The 15,209-nt window shown below is 47.0% G+C and overlaps 1 protein-coding gene across 2 annotated transcripts in view; it reads left to right on the top strand.

Annotated features, from left to right (window-relative positions):
* Positions 1–15,123: 15,123 nt before the first annotated feature.
* Positions 15,124–15,209, top strand: part of PHC2 (polyhomeotic homolog 2) — a 113,882-nt gene continuing 113,796 nt past the window's right edge. For both annotated transcript variants that reach the window (XM_077769461.1, XM_077769460.1), the window contains exon 1: positions 15,124–15,168. The gene's annotated coding sequence lies outside the window, so the exon portion shown is untranslated. The remainder of the gene's footprint in view (positions 15,169–15,209) is intronic.

Here is a 15,209-nt window from a genome sequence, read left to right as displayed (position 1 = left end):
TCGGGCTCTGTGCTGACAGCTCAGAGCCTGGAGCCTGTTTCAGATTCTGTGTCTTCCTCTCTCTCTGCCCCTCCCCCACTCATGCTCTGTCTCTCTCTGTCTCAAAAATAAATAAACTATAAAAAAAAATTTAAAAAAAAAAAAAAAGAAAGGAACAACATACATTCGTCAACATACATACAGGCCCAGGGCTGGAGGTCAGAAGACTGCAATGGGTATACAGGCCCTTCTGGAAGTCCTGAAGGAGAATTCATTTCCGGGCCTTTTCCCGCTCCTAGAGGCCACCCATGTTCTTTGGCTCATGGCCCTATATCATTCCAAACTCTGCTTCTGTCCTCACGTCTCCTTCCCTGACTCTGACCCCCCTGCCTCCCCCTAACAGGGACCTTTGGATTGTATTGGGTCTCACTTACAGAGACCCTTGTGATTACATTGGGTCTGCCCAGATAATCCAGGATAACCTCCTCCATCTCTAAATCCTTAATTCAACCACATCTGCAGAGTGCCTTTTGCCACATAATGGAAGTAATATATTCTGAGGTCGGGGAATAAAGATATGAATATCTTGGGGCACCTGGGTGGCTCAGTCAGTTGAGCGTCCAGCTTTGGCTCAGGGCATGATCTCACGGTTGAGTTCGAGCCCCCTGTCAGGTCCTGTGCTGACAGCTCAGAGCCTGGAGCCTGCTTCAGATTCTGTGTCTCCCTCTCTCTCTGCCCCTCCCCCACTCATGTGCTGTCTCTCTGTGTCTCAAAAATAAGTATTAAACATTAAAAAAAATTTTTTTAATTAAAAAAATGACATGAGGGGCGCCTGGGTGGCTTAGTCGATTAAGCGTCCGACTTTCGCTTGGGTCATGATCTCGCGGTTCGTGGGTTCTAGCCCCGCGTCGGGCTCTGTGCTGACTGACAGCTCAGAGCCTGGAGCCAATTTCAGAGTCTGTGTCTCCCTCTCTCTCTGACCTTCCCCTGCTCACGCTGTCTATCTCTCTCAGAAATAAACATTTAAAAAAAATCTTTAAAAAAATGACATGAATATCTTTGGGGAGCCACTATTCTACCTGCCATACTGGGTATCCAGTTGAATGGATTCTATCTAAAGGATGCATGCTCTTTTCCTGCAATCGCTCTGGCACTCACTCTTTCTCTCCCGGTTTGCCAAACACACTCGTTCATAGCTGATTCCTAAACATGGGCCAAGTTCAAGTTCTTTTCTCAAGAGCTTCTTCTTCAGTTCCCCTTCCTGGGGACCCCTTCCTCAGAGGTAAGGCCCCTGGCTCTCTTCTTAGCATCACAGAGAGATAAGGTAAGAATATTGAGTCCATGGTACATATGTATACATCCACATATAATCCTGGATAAGTTTTCTGTCGCTTCCACTTGCGCTTGCAGGCCACTCTCCACCCTGCCCTGTACAGCAGGTGGCTGATCTCCACAAACCACATCAGTGAATGCTTTGGTCCCCATGGTTCTTCTTGGGTTCAGCCAATGGGAACTCTAGCAGGATTTGGGAGAGAGGAAGAGAGTGAAGGCAGGGTGTGCCTCCCTGCGGGGCTGTCCTGGGTGGCTGCATTCCTCACTGGAGGCCTCAGACCCTGTGGGCTCAGGCAACTTCTCTTTCCTCCCAGACTTTCGGGTCATAGGACAGACCCACGTTCCACACTATCTCTTGTGGTTTCCCCGAACTCTGCCCACACCTTTGTAAAAGATCCTTCATTAAACTTTTCTCAAATGACCCAATGTGAGTATGTCAACTAGTTTTTTTATGGGATTCTGACTGTTACAATGTCTAAAACATAACTCAGATACCCCTCAAGCTTCACAGGCCTAAATGAATGATCTCATGATATAATTTAGATCCGGGTGTTGGCAGCTCAGTAATCCCACACCTGAGTCACTGCACAAACTCAGTTCCCTTTCAACCTTCTGGAATTCTGGACTGCCCAGGGACTGCTCAAAATTGGCCACTTCTCACATTTATTTCCCCTATGCTTCCACTGCTTATGCTGTGGTCTAAGACACCATTGACGGAATGGAGTTTTCTAGTTCTTTGGGGATCCATGCTTTCATGAGGCCTGGAGGCCCCCCTGCCCTTGGATGTATAAAACACCCCAGTACTTTTCTCTAAGCCAAATTAAGGTGGTTTGGGCAGGCTGTAGATATGTGACAAAGCCATGTGGCTCTGAATCTGACTTAACCTATACATTGGGTACACAGATACCTTCTTTCCTGATCAACCATTTGCCAACCCTGCTTCTGTGCCAAGAGTCCCTTCCTCTAATTTACTGAGAAAAATGGAGTCACTGGACCGGAATTCTGGGGGCCCCACACCATCCCACATCCACAAATATGTCCCTGTCACCATTCATCCCCACCACCTTCTTCGTCACAGAAGACATGTTTCTCTTTCTGTTCAAAGCTCACTTCTGCATCTTTGTTCTTGATCTCATGTCCTCCTGTCTGCCCTCCTCTCTCCAGCACCAGGAGCTAATTCTTCTTTCCACATCTTTGAACTCTCCTTTACAGAAATATTCCCCTTTGCTGGTAACTGTTCTCAAAGTTTTCCCAGAGGGAAGAAGTGGGGGGAGAGGAGGAGGAGAGGAGGAAGAAGAAGGACTCCATAGTTCTAGAGTTGGCTATTTCTGCCTCCCCTTCCCTTCTCCTCTAAGTTACCCAAAAGAGCTGCCTTACACTTGTAGCTCCATATCCTCATTTCTCATCCTCAACCCACTGTAATTTTACTCCTGCCTTTCTTGGGCCAAGAAACTTCTTAAATGCCAATCCAATGGGCACCTTTCATCCTCATCTTATGGGACTTCCCCCATTGCATTTAACTGTTTAGACCCAAGAGTCCTCCATGTCCTCTCCCCAAGGGTACGGTCCCTGTAGCAGAAACTTTCAACTTCCCTCCATGGGTTCTTTTCCCTCTTTCTTCCCCCCCGCCACCGCCACCCCTGAGTTGTAACAGATAACACATGGCTGCCCTGCTGGATTCTACATCCCCCAGGCTTCCCACAGCTAAGTATGGTGATGTAGCTATGGTTTGTTGTCAACAGGAGGTGAGCAGAAGCAATGTGGCGGCTTCCTTGGCCTTTGGGGCTGTGGACTCAGAAATGGGAGCCTCATTTTAAGAATAGTAGTATCAAACCACCAACCTGGGTCCCAGATGACTCTTTGGGACAGAGCTGGCCCTGCCAGCTGTGGACTACTCATATCTAGACTTTTCATGTGAGAAATATAAACTTACATCCCATTTAAGTTAGCCTGTGTCCTAAGTAATATAGTATTGATTCAAGAACAGTCAATCTGTAGGTGTCCAATCTAATTTAGATACTCTTACACTCTCTTATAGCACCCTGTACTTCTCCTTTAAAGCACGTATCACCACTTGCAATTAAATAATTATTTGGGTAATGTAGTGTTCGCTATTGATTGCCTTCCCAACAGCTATCTCCCTTCCCTCCTTTTTATCGCATGGAAAATGTCATTCAGGTATTAATGGCTTCCTCCTTCAGACTCGTGCTACATGAAAAGATGAGAGTAAGCCCATCTGATCGTCTCTCTGAGAGTCTGAATTAAGAAACAAATAATAATAATGAGAGGGACCAGCAGTGAGTAACAAAGCAGGCAGATTGTGCCCTTGATGACTTGTATATCGTGTCTGCTGAGGATTTGCAGCCTCCTGGATCCAGGATCGTGTCCCACTTCTAGTCTCTCTTCTTGATCTTCTGTAGACAACATCTATAATTATCCCTAAATACACCATCTTTCCCTGGGCTAACAGGAGTGCCCACTTGTTTCTCATAATTGAGCAGGCCTGGATAAAGCAGTAACTTTGGGTAACTTTATTCAACAAAGGTCTTTGAACACCTACTATGTCCTAGACACTGCTGCACTCACTAGGGGTACTAGGGAGAACAGATGGGCTACCTAAAGCATCTCTCTGAGAAGCAAAGTCAACTACACACCTCTACCTGCTTAGAATTCTTCAATGGCTTCTAACTGAACTTCAGAACAAAGCCCTAAATCCTTATGGTTTACAGGCAACCTTGCATAATACATCCTTTGTCTCTGCTTGAACCTCTATCCTGTTACCTTACCCTTCTTTCCACTTACACCAGATCAGATCACTTTCAGGTCCCCCAGCGTGCAATCTTCTCTCATGTTTGCAAGCTTTTGTACATACCCTTCCATTTACTCAAGCATGGTAAGCAAAGGTACGAGGCAAGGATAAGGATGGTGATGAGGGTAACAATAATACTACCACCTGAGCACTTATATGTACTTTAAATGTATTCTTCTTAGTTTTCATAACAATGTCACAAGGTAGGTTCTGCTTTTCCCATTTTACAGATGAAGAAACAGAGGCTTCGTGAGTTTAGTAACCTGCTTCAGACCACATGCTTAAGAAGTGGCAAAGCCAACATTTGAAGCCAAGCCTTTTTGACTCCAAAGACAGGCTGTCTAGGCCAGCTGTCACATCTCTGCCACTCTTTCGAGCTGACCATCTGGAGGCAGACAGGCTGGGGTTGGAATTCAGGACTCCACCACTTCCTGAGTGGGTGGCCTTGAGCAAGTCATTCAATTTCACTGAGCCTCAATTTCCTTATTTGTCGAATGAGGCCAGGAGTAGAACTTCCCTGAGAAGGTTACGGTGGCGTTAAAATGAAAGCATACATGTTAAGGCATGCCTGGACCAGTGCACTTGGTAGATATGGTTTCCTTGTCACCATTATTACCTTCTCCACTTAGGCAAGTAGCTCTCTCCCTCACCCTGTCCACGTTAGAGCCCTGCATCTTGTCACAGACACGGCCTAAGAGCTGCTTCTCTGCCGGGCCTCCTGGGGCCAGGCCTGCACAGATCTGTGGAAGGAAGCTTGGGCCGGCACAGGAATGGCCTGTAATTGATCCCAGTTAGAGGTGGATAGGCCCTGTCCTCCTCGGCTGGGGCCTCAGGAAGCAGGGCGCTGCCTGATTTATGTCCCTGCTGCACCGAGGATGACCTGGTGACCTCTCTACGTGTCCTAGCATCAGACAAGGCCATAAAACGGAATTGGTATTGCACGTTTGTTCCTATCAGGGCCGACTTGTACAGTGGTGCACCCAGCTTAGGTCAATCCCCTGCAGGGCCTCCGCAGGAAAGGCTGGTGTGTGTGGCCGCTCTGTGCGGCCAGGCGCCGGAAGTTCAAGGACGGTGTGCAGAAGGGAAATCACAATCTCATATGCTTTCGGGGCTTCTGTGACCATCCTCAGTGAAAGATGCCCAATCCACATCCTGAACCTCCAGGTCCGCCCCCCCCCCCGGCCTCAGACCCAGTATCAGCGGCCTGCTGGATGTGCTTCCCCGTGCACATCCCTAAGGCCCCCATCTGCACTCGTGAGGTTCACCTCTCTGCTGGTTCTTCTCCCTTCGTGCGTTTGCACCACACTTGGGCCAAAGAGGAGCTTCCTCCCTGGCCTGGTGCAGCTTCTTTGTGCAGACTCCTTGATAGCTCTGACCACCCCGTTTTGTGATTAGAATAACTTATTGCGGGCTTCACCATTATCTGTATCTCTGTCTCCTCCAGCAGACTATGAAGTCCTAGAGGTAAGAGACCACATCTGATTCATCTTTGCAGCCCCAGGGCCTAGCGTAGAGCCTGGCACAGAGGACCTGCCATGAACCTTTGATGAATGAGTGAGTGAATGGATGGATAAATGGATGGATGGATGGTTGAATGAAAGAGCATAGATGTGTATCTTTCCAGGTAGTTTTCAAATAAAGAAGAGGCCTTCTGAGAAGGGACACCCAAAGTGTGTGTGTGTGGAATAATGAAATTAGATGTCAGCATCCTACAGCCACGTTAACCTTATTAATTGCATGCTCTGAGCTATACTAGGAGCTCTTCCATATACAGATGACGAGACCCAGAGAGGTTAAAAAACTTCCTGAAGGTGAACAGTGATTTAGTGGCAGAGCCCCTGGACCAGCCCCCAAACTTCCTATGTCTACTGTCTGCAGCCTTTTCCTCTCTGTGTGCTGACCTTTAGTGAGCCCTTCACGAACTCCAGAGCTTGGCTTCCAGAAACAGAAAGCAGTGGGTCTTCTGGACTAGCTATGGGGTTTCATTAACAACGAAGTAATCCCATAGCAGAAAAATTGAGATGAGCTTCTCAGAATTTGCTGTTCTAAAAGAAACATAAGACTATATGACTGTGTGGACCTTATCTTCTCCTCACCTGCGAAATAGGAATAAGAATAGCATCTGTCCTGGCGCAATGCATGTTTTTCATTTTAGGCTCTTGTGATAGGTTGTATTATTATTCCCAACTATTTGTCGGACTCTCAGTAAAAGGATTCTCCATCTCTGACCATAGCAATGAGACTCACAGTGCTTCTCTGTAAGGAGACTATACGTCACTGCTCCCTTGACGTCTGCCTAGGCCATTTGCTTCCTTTGGCCAATAGAACATAAATAGAAGTGGCATATGCCACATCCCAGCAGAAGCCTCAAGAGTCATTGCAAGATTCAGCCATTGCATTTTCGCTTCTGTCTCTGGAATGAGATAGGGGCCACTCCTTCAGTCTAAGACCCAGAATGGGAACACATATAAGAAAGAACCTCAAATGACCTGCTGCTGTCATGTATCATAAATAAGAAATAAACCTTGTTGTTATTACCACCATGGGGTGGTTTCTGCTGCATCGCCTAGCAAATGCTGATTAATAATCTTTTGCGTATAATCTAGACAGATTTGGTTGGGACATCTTAAAACAGAGGATAGGGTTTGTGGCAATGATATCCACAAAATGCATCAAATCCCAGGGGGTCTTAGAGCTAAGTATTGGGCAGTAGCTGGGTAAGCAGTCATAATAAGAAACTTCAAAATAAAAGTCTTAAACATGGTACACATTTATTTCTCTCCTAAAACAGAAGATGTAAGTGGATGGTCCAGGGTCTTCAGGAAGCTCAGCTCTGTGAGCTCCCCCAAAATCCAGTTTCCCTCCAACCTGCGGCCCCTGCTACCGTCCATGATGTTCTCCTCATCTGCACCATGTCCTCATTCCAGCCTGAAGGAAGGAGGAGAGAGAGAGAGAAGGAACAACCAGTGTTCCTGGTCGTAAGGATGTACAGAGAAGCTGCCCACACCACTTCTGCTCACAGGCTCCTGACCAGATCTTTATATGGCCATGGCTGTGTGATTCAGGGCACAGGTGTGTGTCTCAGCCCGTTTCCAGCCAAGTGACCATGAGCCCTGATGAAACACAAAGGGGACTTCCTGTTAGTAAAGGAGAGAAGGGAACAATTTGGTGGTGTTTGGAGCAGCCTTACGTAGGCTCATGAGAGCCAATCACATGTATTGCCCTCCCTCCAATTCCATATTCCTTGATATGACTTCTTGAAATCAGCCTTGGTGGAAGTATTTACACCAAAGAAATCGGCAAATATTACCAATCTGGATTTCCCTCCCCCAACCCCAACCTGCCAGAGAGCCTACTGCTAGACATTTTGCCAGCACAGAGGGTACAGATACTGGCAGGCAATTACACTCTCTGCCACAGTTAGACCACTTCTTCTTTCTTTCCTTTTTTTTTTTTTAACATTTTATTTATTTTTGAGAGAGAGAGAGCAAATGAGCAGGGGAGGAGCCGAGACAGAGGGAAACAGAGGATCTGAAGCAAGCTCTGTGCTGACAGCAAAGAACCTGATGTGGGCTCACATCATCTCACAAACTGTGAGATCATGACCTGAGCCAAAGATGGATGCTCAACCCACTGAGCCACCCAGACACCCCTGGGCCAGTTTTTCTTGGTGTCTCTGTTGTCTTCTCTCACTCCCAAGCAGCTTCCTCACCTTCCGCTCTACAAGAAGTCCTCTTTGGTTCAAATTTGGGAGTGCAGCTCATCTTTCTTGCCTCTTCCTTGCTCTAGATTGCCTTTCCTGGGCCAGATGCCTACGCCTGGGCTTCTCAGCTATGTCCGGGGTGGAGGGGCTGGATGGGGATCCTTCCCAAAGCTGCCTTCAGAGGGGCTGTGGGCAGAACTGACCCCAGAGCAGACACTGTGCGGCTGAGGAACAAAAGTTCTTTCCCTGACCCTACCACAGAGTTTAGGTTGTAGGAGACCATCCTTATCCAGTTTGTCGAGTATTCTTTTTTATTGTGGCCAAATACACTTAACATAAAATCTACTATCTTAACCATTTTGAAGTGTACCATGCAAGTTACATCAAATGCATTTGTAATGTTGGACAGCATTACCACCATCCATCTCCATATCTCTGATACTCCTTTTTGTGCCTCTTGTGACTAGATGGCCCAGTTTGGTGAGAGATGTACTCGGCAAGGTAGCAGAGTGCCTCTGGCTGAGGCACGGCTGTATCCTATATCACAAGGGCAGGGAGTGGTGGTATAGACAGGACAGTTCACACTCTCTCCCAAAAATAAATAAATAAACTTAAAAAATTTGTTGAATGAATGAATGAATGAGTAAACAAATTAAATCAGTTAATTTCTTTAAACTTTACCCTTTTTCCTAATACACATGGTGGAAGATGTCCACAGCCAACAGCTCCTAACATCACTTCCATTCAAGAGAGCAGCCAGAGGCAGGCAGCAAGGCTTCAGCTCCACTCCAGGGTCTTGGAGGTGGGATGTGATTGTCTCAGCTTGCCTGCCAATAATCTGTAGCCTGGGGTGAGGGGCGGAATCGCAGGTGTGTTTAGCTGTTCTTCTCCTGGCCCTGTGGTTAGGGGAGAGGCAGAGCCACTCCTAGAACATGGATACAGAGGAAACAGTAGACAGAGGTACCTTCTACATGTGATTTGTCTGATGTCACTTTGTTAAGCAAAAGGCATACCAAATCTAAATGATTCCTTTGTTCTTTCCATTATTCTCCGTTTCAAGCAACGAATGAAGGTCATTATTATGCCAGAGGGACACCAGAGGGGAAGCCCAGAGCTTCAGACTCCAGTGAGAGATTGGAAGCCAGTGAGTAGTACAGTGTTTCCCAATCCTGGCTTCCCTGTTAGACTGTAAACTGGGGAGGACTATGTGTGTCTAGCATGGGTCCTGGCAGATAGGAGTACTCAGTAATTAATGAAGGAAGAGGGGAAGAAAGGAAGGAAGGAAAGAAGGGAGAAAGGGAGGGAGGAAGGAGGGAAGGAAAGAAAAAAAGAAGGAAGGAGGAAAGGAAGGAGGGAGGGAAGGAGGGAGGGAAGGAGGCAGTGAGGGAGGAAGGGAGGGGGGCAGGAAGGACTGTGCTTCTAAATCACTTGCACTTTGATAAAAATAAAGATTACAATAGTAAGTAACATTTATTGAGCACTTAGTATTTTGAGATTTGGCATGTATTAAATAATCTGCCATCGAGTCAATAGGCTGAATATTATTATTACCTTTTATAGATAAGATACTGAGGCACAGAAAGATGGAGATGTTCCAACAAGTTCACCGGGTTAGTGGCAGAACCGTCGCAAATCCAAGCAGCCTGGTTCCAGAGCCTCCGAGTGCAGCCCCTGCATTGTACAGCCTCTCAAGATGTCAGCAGCGCACCCCACACCTAAAGCCTCAGATCCCCTGAGGGAGGGACACGGGAATCTGCATTGGAACGAGTTTCAAACATGTGATTCTGATGCACAGCCAGAGTCAGATCTAAGACTGTAGATCTAAAACGCAGAAGCACTCCTGGGGCCACGTGACTAGAACAAATAAGGCCGTTTCCTGGATTTTCAAGTTTGTCTGATCATGTGAACACGAGGCCTGCTGAATAATGTTGACTGATTGTGTACTTTTGGGAGGGAAGAACCCCAACCCTGATCAATCACAAAGAACCCTCTGGAGAGTTGTGAGCAGAAGGCCAACTCAAGAGACCTGCCCATGGGACATTTTCCGAAGGGGCTGCAGCCACTGGCCACCGTCCTTGGAACTCTGAGTACCTGCCTAGTTCCTGGACTTTGATCTCCCATCTGACCTCCTTCTCACCCCTGCTCTGATCTGACAACTCCTGCTGGGTTGACCCCATCTCTGACCCCAGCCCGCCTGGGCTTTCAGTCTCGCTGCTCCAGGCTGATGTCTCACAGGATGACAGCCTGAGGGAAGATAATATTTGCATCGGCCCCAATAACGGGAGCAGAATGCCACCTCTTCTAATGATGTAATGACAAATGGAATATTCATGTCAAAAGAACTGTGACTTTCAGGGTGGAATTCAGGTACTCCCAAACCAACTCTGTGTCCATCACCGAACGTGGAATGTCAAAACAGGGAGAGATAAACAGGCCTTCGTCCTAACTGAAGCAATGTTCTTTCATTCATGGAGTAAATGGCTATTGAGAGCCAATTCCATGACGGTTTCCGTGTCAGCACCGGGGACAAAAAAGATGAACAAGACATTGTCTCTGCCCTCAAGGAGTTTCTGTATGCCTGATTCCCCTGTGGCACCCAGAGAAGATGATGCGTCAAAGATTAGCCAAATAATTGGTCCAAAGAGAAAAAAGGCTGCAAGATTGCACTTTCAGACATGGAATAGCTCTAGCTTTGTTCAAGTTTCCAAAGTCTCTCAATGATGGGACCTGCCTATGGAAGTTTGGGGAAACCAGTAACGAGCCTCAGACACAAACACCTTTTAAAAACCTAGATGTATCTGTGCATCAGAGGTTTAGACCGGGGGGTGGGTAGCCTTCTTGGTAGGCATCAAAAGGGCTCCGGATTGGGGCTTGGGTTACCCCATTCTAATCGTGGCTATACGATTGATGTGTAATCTCGGACAACTCATATTCCCTCTCTGCGCCTCAATCCCCTCAGACCATTTCTGTTCTCTCTGAATATCCAGCTGTTCAAAGAGTATTTGATAAATGTCTGTTGAATGAATGAATGAATCTCTAAAGTGCCTTCTAGCTCTGACATTGTGAGTCTATAAGCTGGAGATATCTTTGGGAAAGAACGAGATTGGCCAAGAAGAAAAAGTTTAGTCACATTTCAAAGGACCCAGGGTCAAACTCCATTATGCAAATATGATCTGCTCCTTATGGACAACCTCTCCTTTCTCTTCATCCCCTTCTTTCATTTTCCATCTCCTCTACACATATTGTTGTGGGTTGAATTATGTCCCTCAGGAAAGATATATTCATGTTCTAACCCTCTGGCACTGGTGAATGTGACCTTATTTCAAACTGGGGTCTATAGATGTAATCAAATTAAGATGAGGTTATACTGACTGAGGGTGGGCCCTACTTCAATAGAACTGGTGTCCTTACAAAGAAGAGGGAAATTGGGACACACAGGGACAGTGTCATGTAAGGGTAGAAGCAGAGATTGGAGTAATGCGTTACAAGCCAAGGAATGCCAAGCATTGCCAGCAGTGACCAGAAGTCAGGAGAGAGGCATTGAATAGCTTCTCCCTTTGAGCCCCTGGGAAGAAACTGACCCTGTTGAGACCTTGATTTTGGACTTCTGGCTCCTGAATTGTGAGAGAATCCGTCTGTGTTGTCTTAAGCCATCTAGCTTGTGGTACTTTGTTACGGCAGTCCTAGGAAACTAATATAGGTCTCCAAGGCCATTATTTGGAAATCACACCACTGATGCATGTTAACAGAGCCCTAAAAAGCACCCACGGCCCTGACAGCTCTCCAAATGTTCACTGCAGATGAGTCATCGTTGTGCCTATTGTGGATCTCTGAAACCAAGAAGCCTGACACTCCCGTGGGGGAAGGAAGAAGACCTTCCACACCATTAGTTAGCAGGAAGAGGATGATGGGGGTGGGGAGGAGGGTTCCCAGCTGCTTTCCTTCCCCACTGGGGACAGCCCCCAAAAGGGGACTATCATCCCCATTAAATGTCACCGCCATTCACTTTCAGTCCTTCAGTAAGCACATGTGAGGCACTTACACTCAGTCCTGGGGGTTGCTGGACTCTGGGGGAGAGCATGTGTGTGTGGATGGGGAGGGATGCTAAAGAATTAGAACACACATTCCGGGAATTACATGAGCCACGCCGGAGCAGGGGGCTTGGGGCATGGTGGGTGGCTAGCACGGACTTGAGAATCAGTCCTGCTTGAATCCTGGTCCTGTCACCGCCTTCCACTGTGATCTTGGACAAGTTAGTTACTTCATCCCCCTTGGGCCTTCGTCTTATTTTAAGTGTTAAATAAGATGATGTGTATAGCACAAGGCCAGAGTTAGTGCTCAATAACTTATTTTCATTGTAGGAGAGCAAAGATGGTCACCAGAAACAGCTCAGTAAAAGAGCAAGATGATTATGATCAAGGAGGACCCCCTCACCTCTTGCCAGACACCATCTGATCAAATGCTCAGAGGAACTCTGGGAGGAAGTTAGTCTCCGTTTACAAATAACATAACTGTGGCTTAGGAATGTAAAAACTTGGCCAAGCTCACAGAACAAGGAAAGTGGCAGAGTCAGGGTTCAAACTGAAGCACACATTCTTATTCTGGGCAACCTTTATTTACAAGGCCGAATGGGGAGGGCAGTGTACAGCATATAGTTGAGGGACAGAGAGAGGGCCTAGGGCAATTTGCTTAAGGTTGGGGTTGCCTTGAAAGTATGTTGTTTGTATTAGACTGACATGTTTATTTTGTTTCATTAGCAAATACATCTCTAGTGCTTCATATAGGGCATTCCAAGTACTTTATGTCAGTAACTCATTTATCTTCACAGGACCCTGGAAGGTGGGTACCGCATTATTCCCATTTTGCAGATGTGGAAATTGAGACACAAGGAGGCTTAAGCAACTTTTCTGAGGCAGTGGAAGCAGGATTCACACTTGCTTCTTTAGCTCTAAGAGACTAGGCTCTTAACCGTTGTTCTAGACTGCATTATCTTTTGGGGTGATGGTGGGTCAGCTGCCAGGGGAAGGGGAGAGAATTAACACCCCCTACACAAGCTCCCCTTTGGTGCTATTGCTGCAATAAGACCATGAGTAATTTGACCCTATAAGGTAAATGGCAGGATGGGGGCTGTTTAGCCCTGGGATTCTCTGAGTCAACAGCTTTTCATCCCTGCCCCACTTCCTGAAAACTCTTTGCTCCTCAGCTTTGGAAACCCTTTGAGCACAAAGAGCTCATTTCCTGTGGCCAGGAAGGACGATCGAGTTCCTGATGACAGCTCATCTCCCTCATTAAGGCGCTCATAAAAGTGTTTCAAGGAGCCTGACTTATGGCTCCGCTGTTTGTCAAGATTCCCCTTCTGCAAGGAGCCACTCTGGTAATTTGGTGCTAGGAGATGTGCAAGAGGAACCAGCTCCTTTGAGTCCAGGAATTATTTATGATCCTAAGAAGAAGGAATGTCATTGGAGAGATAACAAGCNGTGCAGCTTCAAAATGCCAAAGCCAGCCAGGAAACCTGGAGAGATTCTGTACATGTGGGTTGTCTGTTCCTATGAAAGCTCCTGGGGCAATAACAGCTAACAATTATGGAAGTTTTACTGTGAGCCATTTACTTGTGCTAAATGTTTTTTTATATGTTAATCCATTTCATTCTCACACTGTTCCTATCTTATTTTACAAATGAGGAAATTGAGGCACAGAGGGGTTAAAAAATTTAGGCAAGGTCACACATTAGTGGGTAGCCAAGTCAGCATTTTATTCCACATAAGTCTGCCTCCACAGTTGTGCTTCTGAACACCAAACAGTTTAGGAGGAAATTCGGTTTTAAATCAGCCCAATAAGATGAAATGTACATATATTCAAAATTGCTTTTGATAATCTCTTAAAATGCCTATAAAGCTTAGCATATTTGGAGGCAAATGTCCTTGTCCAGTGATCAGAGCACCACTGAGCTAACCTATAGGGAGGAGCAGAAAGAAAGTTCAAATGCAGATGCTTACATTTTTAAACAAGTCTGCCTTTAGGCAAACTATCAGATCCGTAGGGGTAAAAAATCAAGAGGCAGGGAATTATAGAGTGTATTTATCCACCTGCAGAGGTGACTCTGTTCCCTTTTAATATTTAGCCTCTGTGACCTTAACACATATCACTTGTCACGTGATATTTTGCTGGCGGAAGAGAGAATGTAGTCACATTTTAAGAGGAGAGGTGTGAAAGTTCTGTTCTGGAAGTCCAAGTCCAAGCCTAAATGATAGGAACCTGGTATGATGAGACTTCATGAGACTAGCTTTGGAGCCAGATAAACCTAGACTTGAACCTAAATCTGCTATTAACTAGCTGTGTAGTCTTGGATAATTTGCTTAGCTTCCAAAAGCCTCAGTTTCTTAACCTGTAAAATGGTCATAGCAATACCACTGCATTGAAAAGATTGAATTTAAAAGTTTATAAAGTAGTGAGTTTGGGTATAAATCATAGTAATTAAGTATTAGCCCTTAATAGCTATTTGACCCGAGACAGGTCATGTTACCTCTCTGAGCCTCATTTCTCCTCATCTGCAATATGGAGGTAACTGTTCTTCCTACTGACCTCAAAGGTCATTGTAAAGAAACACTACAGTACTGTACAAAGGTTGTATGAGGATCTTCCCAGCCACTTAGTATACCTAGAATAGTGAGGAGGAGCCGGGAGACCCCTGCTGGAGAAAACAACTCAAGAGAGTCCCAGGCCTGAAGTCAGAAATGGACTCAGATCGCCGCTTTTAACATTTCGCGTGGCTGTGTGACTTTGGGTGAGTGACCTAGCCTCTCTGGGCTTCCACTTTCCCTTCTATCAAGTGGGGTTAACAGTACCGACATCTCAAGGTTACCCCCAGAGAATCACGTCCAGCAGAAAAGTGTTAGGCACGTGGTAAGCGCTCGATAGCTGTTTGCTGAGTGTGAGTCCTTCTGAGAGTAGCCAAATTCAGCCCCTCTCCCTCCGCAGGGTGGGAGAAGTGCACGGTGCCTCCACACAGAATTCAGGTAGTAGAGATGCTCCCGCGGGGCCACTGGGCTCCAGTGCCTCCCCACTCCCCCGCCCTCCCAGCCGTTGCCATAGCCACCGGTTCAGGCCCGGAGCAGCACCTAGGCGTGTTCAGCCCAATCCCCGCCTTCCAGAGTGACCATTGGCTGGAGAGGCCACGTGACGCTCGCTGGTATGCTAATATATGGTAATCGCCCCCACGCCCCTCCTCCCCGGGCTGTGTCCGAGTAGCCAGCAGGGTGCGCGGCGCCGAGCCGAGGGGGCGGGCTGAGGGGCGGCCCCCGGGAGAGAGCGGCCAGGTGGAGGAGGAGCGCGAACGCGACCGCAGGTAACGGGCGGGCGCGTGCGCGCTGGGGCCGGCTAGTGGCG

This window comes from Crocuta crocuta, unplaced genomic scaffold (assembly GCF_008692635.1).
Source record: "Crocuta crocuta isolate KB4526 unplaced genomic scaffold, BGI_CrCroc_1.0 scaffold351, whole genome shotgun sequence".
NCBI classification, from domain to species: Eukaryota; Metazoa; Chordata; class Mammalia; order Carnivora; family Hyaenidae; genus Crocuta; species Crocuta crocuta.
The sequence above is the reverse complement of the archived record's forward strand: the minus strand, read 5'-3'. Positions and strand labels throughout refer to the sequence as shown.